Below are 5,017 nucleotides of genomic sequence, written 5' to 3' on the forward strand. Positions count from 1 at the left end.
TTTGTTGGGATTGAAAACTACAGTTATTTCGCCAAATAATGATTTATTCACTTTTTTTGATGTATTTTCATTATACTGTGTTGTCTAAAAAATAATATTAAGTAATAAATAAATTATTTTTATTTAAAAATTGGCATGAAATCACAGTAGTTTACAGATGTGTTGGGAGTTTGGTCATGGTCTAAAGGAAAGTAACAGTTCTTTTAACTGGGTGAATTTCAACACTTGTGCAATGTAGACGTTTTCTTTATTGGTCACACTTCACAATAAGGTTCATTAATTAATGTTAATGCATTTACTGACATGAACAAACAATGGACAATACATTTACTTTTGTATTTGTTCATGTTAACGTTAGTTAATGAAAATACAGTAGTTCATTGTTAGTTCATGTTAACTCATGGTGCATTAACTAATGTTAACAAGCATGGACTTGAATGTTAGTAATGCATTAATAAATGTTTAATTATGATTAATAAATGCTGAACGTGTTGTTTATGATTAGTTCATGTTAGTAAATTACTAACTTACTTACTACTAGCTAGTAAATTACTGCATCCAAAATGGTGAAAAGCCTTGGAGTAACGATTGATGACCAACTAAACTTCTCTGACCACATTTCTAGAACTGCTCGATCGTGCAGATTCGCACTCTATAACATCAGAAAGATCCGACCCTTCTTATCTGAACATGCAGCTCAACTCCTTGTTCAAGCTCTTGTTCTCTCCAAACTGGATTACTGCAACTCTCTACTAGCTGGGCTTCCAGCTAACTCTATCAAGCCTCTTCAGCTGCTCCAGAATGCAGCAGCACGAGTTGTCTTCAATGAACCTAAACGAGCACATGTTACTCCGCTGCTAGTCCGTTTGCACTGGCTGCCAGTTGCTGCTCGCATCAAATTCAAAACTCTGATGTTTGCCTACAAGGTGACTTCTGGCCTTGCTCCTTCTTATCTGCTCTCGCTTCTTCAGATCTATGTGCCCTCCAGAAACTTGCGTTCTGTGAATGAACGTCGCCTCGTGGTTCCATCCCAAGAGGGAAGAAATCACTTTCGCGAACGCTCACGCTCAATCTGCCCAGTTGGTGGAATGAACTCCCTAACTGCATCAGAACAGCAGAGTCACTCGCTACTTTCAAGAAACGACTAAAAACTCAACTATTTAGTCTCCACTTCACTTCCTAATCTGCAATTGCCTCTTTGAATATCACACTAACTGTACAAAAGAAAAAAAAATACTAATACTTCCCTTCTTAGACTTTACAGACCTGATACTTGCCTATAGCACTTATTCATTGTTGCTCTTAGTTGTGTAAATTGCTTCCTTGTCCTCATTTGTAAATCGCTTTGGATAAAAGCGTCTGCTAAATGACTAAATGTAAATGTAGTAAATGCATTAACTAATGAACCTTATTGTAAAACCTATTTATTTTTTTGTGATCATTGTGACTTTAATTAAATGATTATTAATACTTTTGTTTGGGTGACCCCCGATAAAGCAAGGACTAGCTGATGAAAAAAAGAGTAATTGTGTGCATTTTAATGTGAAACCGACGTTTGTGTAAACCTAAGTGCTACTTTTTTTTTAATGTGACACTACATAAAAAGAAAACTAATCAGTGATGATGTTAATATCCTTTTTGACCACTGACTTATCCAAGATTGTACAATAATACATAATCTGCTTAGCCTTTAGTAAACATTGAAAAAAGTGTATTGTATTGCTATTTTGTTCAAAAAAAGTGTGTACACTTTAAATCATGGGTTTTAAATTCAATTCCTGGAGAGCCGCAACTCTGCGCAGTTTTGCTCCAATCTTAATCAAACACAGCTGATCCAGATGTTAAAGACCCTTGAACAACTTGATTAGTTGGATTAGCTGTGTTTGATTAAGATTGGAGCAAAACTGCAGGGCTGCGGTCCTCCAGGAATCGAGTTTGAGACCCATAAACAAATTACAGCTTAAAGCAGGAGTGCCCAAACTTGTTGCTGGAGGGCTGGTGTCTTGAATATTTTAGTTCCAACCCCAAGTTAACACACCTGAACCAGCTAATCAAGCTCTTTCTAGGTATACTAGAAACTTCCAGGCAGGTGTGTTGAAAAAGTTGGAGCTAAACTATGCAGTTTGTACATAGTTTGGACATCCCTGTACTTACACTTCCAGTCAAGTGTGTTGAAGGAAGTTAGAGCTGAACCATGCAGGACACCGGCCCTCCAGGACTGAGTTTTTGGACGCCCCTGCTTTAAAGGGTTAAAAATCCTTAAAATTAATTTTTGACATCATCAGGGTTGCTGCTGCTGGTAAAATAGTAAGTGAAAGTTGATAATATAGTTATAAATTAAAAGTTTAAATATTATTCAAATATATGATTCTTCTACTAAGACTCACATTTTATGTGTGTCTATGCCAGGGGTGCCCGAAATCAATCCTGAAAATCTGATGTCCTGCAGATTTTAGCTAGCCCATAGCTTTGCAGGCCCACCAGGACCGAGTATGGTCACCCCTGATCTATGCTATTTATAACTTTTTCAAATCGATGCACACGGGCAAGGGTTAAATCTAAGGTCTCAAACTCAATTCGTGGATGGCCGCATCAAACGCAGCTGATCCAAATAATCAAGGTGTTCAAAAGAGTCATGAGCACCTTGATTAGTTGGATCAGCTGTTTTATCAGGGTTTGAGCAAAACTATGCAGAGCAGCGGCCTTCCAGGAATTGAGTTTGAGACCTTTGGGTTAAATGGTGTCTTGATGCTAGCAGTGCTGCTCTCAGACCTGTCATTACATCAATTTTATATGATAATCGAGTTAAAAGATATTCTAATGGTTTCACAGTTATTCAACAAAGGATATTTACTGACTTATACTGAATATCTAGAGAAGTTACGTTTTCCAGTGCCTCCACGTGGTTATAGTATTAGAACTGATGCAATACCAGTAGGCCTAGTGAGGATTTTGCATGGTTACAGTGAACCAAATAAACTATTAATATTAGATTTTATTAGATGGTGTTAATGTCAAAGATAGAAAATAATCAGTGTTGGGCAAGCTACTTGACAAATGTAGTGAGCTAAGCTATTAGCTACTCTACTTAAAATGTAGCTTAACTACACTAAAGCTACCCCCTGGGAAATGTAGCAAGCTAAAAGCTACATGGCAAAAGTAGCTTAGCTACATATAAGCTATTTTTACAATTTTCTTTTTAAAATCAAAGCAACTTAAATCCAAGACAATCATATCTTAGTGATCAATAAAAATGTCAATGAAACATATGAGGCATAATAGTTCAGTTCAATTATTTACTGTAAATAATATGCTGTTCTAAACAGAAACACATTATGGTATATGACAGCTAAAACAAAAAAATCAATAAAAAAAGGTGTTACACATTTAAAATACTTAAGTCGTTTATATATATATATATATATATATATATATATATATATATATATATATATATATATATAGTCACTTATTGATCCACGATCGGTAGATGTAGCTTGCGTGGACGCTACTGCGCTACTTGACTAATAATTTAGCTTCGCTACTGAAAAGTGAAAGCGAGTAGCGACGCTTCTGCCCAACACTATATGCCGAAGCATGCTAATAGGACTTTTAATTTGCCAGTAGTTTGGGTTAAGCGCTTCCGGTGAACTTTATGCCAACGGAAAAATCTGCACGTTCAAGGTCTGTTTTCTTTAAAAATCAGCGATCTCCACTGGCTGAGTGATATCCGATATAAAGTGGGCCTCAGATTGTACAAGAAGCACTGCATTAAATGACATTTTCCCCGCCATGTCTTTATAATATGAGCATTTATTTTACCCCTGTATATTCAATGGAGCTTCTGCGCTAGCCTGCCGATTCTGACAGGCGAGTGCGAGTAAAAGGTCTTTTGTCTCGTTTTACGCTTGAACAACTAAACGAATGCCAAAATTTATTTAACTGAATGTATTTTAATTACATTACAACATGAATGCTGTAAAAGGAACCCTATAAAATGACAAAAAAAAAACTCATAACAACAGGTCACCGGAAGTTTATAAGTATGGGAACAACACTAGCTCAGCATAAGCCCAATTATATTCATCTGTCTCCATATTCTACTGCATCCCAGAATATTACACAGCACCAAAAATGTAAAAATATATATTGAATATATTTAATATGTTTTTGTCCATAGCAGGCAGTAATTCGCCGTGACCCTCAGGGAAACACGGGAGGCCGGAAGTGGGTCCTCGCTGCGAGGGTTATGGTGGGTGGGAGCAGCGAGGCCCACTCATCTTCTATTTTAAACTAGTTTCAAACTTTACTATGGTTTGAAATAGAAACCATGATAACTGTTATGATTTAACTTTATGCAAAAAGCCTAGAATGACCAAGAGGCGACACTCAATAGAACGCTCCACTGCAACAGCAGCGCCCAGCAACAGACCCCGGATTCTGTTTCCCAAATTGCACTAGAGTGTCGCCTCTTGGTGATTCTATGTTATTTGCTCTATGTCTGACTGTTGTAATGTTTTGTTTTGTTTTTCAGCTGAGTTGTTGAGCAAAGAAGGACAACCGTTGAAGAAAACAGTTGAAGACAACCGCAGGTTATATTAACGAGCGCGCGCATTATAAAGTTTTCTGGGCTGTTTTCTGAAAGTTTATTTTGTTTAAATAACCATGCAGGTCAAACAAAATAAAGTACACTCTTTCTAAACACCTGTCTCGTCTTCCACAGCAATACACTGTCATATAAGTCTGTTGAATGCATTTGTATGCAACATGGTTTGACATCACAGTAGTCTAACAAAAAAATCATTGTTATAAATGTACCTTCATTAGTCAACATTTGGTGTAGGTAATAAAAAGTTAATCAAATATGTCCTAAGATATAACGGTAATGTTATAGTTGTTACATAACTGTGTTTTTTTTTTATTCTGTTTGTTTAAAACCAGCAGATTTACTATATATTTAACATTGTATCAACTTACTGTTATTCAAAAATTTGCTTAATAAAATGTCCTAAGACAA

At 36.3% G+C, this 5,017-nt stretch overlaps 1 long non-coding RNA gene across 1 annotated transcript; it reads left to right on the forward strand.

Annotated features, from left to right (window-relative positions):
- The first annotated feature begins 1,434 nt into the window (after positions 1 to 1,434).
- LOC147831879 (uncharacterized) lies at positions 1,435 to 5,017 on the forward strand. Its single transcript, XR_015520168.1, has 2 exons — positions 1,435 to 3,376; positions 4,264 to 5,017. It is a non-coding gene; the product is annotated as an uncharacterized LOC147831879 (long non-coding RNA).

The sequence above is a fragment of the Danio rerio genome, chromosome 21 (assembly GCF_052040795.2).
Source record: "Danio rerio strain M-AB ecotype USA chromosome 21, GRCz13ab, whole genome shotgun sequence".
NCBI classification, from domain to species: Eukaryota; Metazoa; Chordata; class Actinopteri; order Cypriniformes; family Danionidae; genus Danio; species Danio rerio.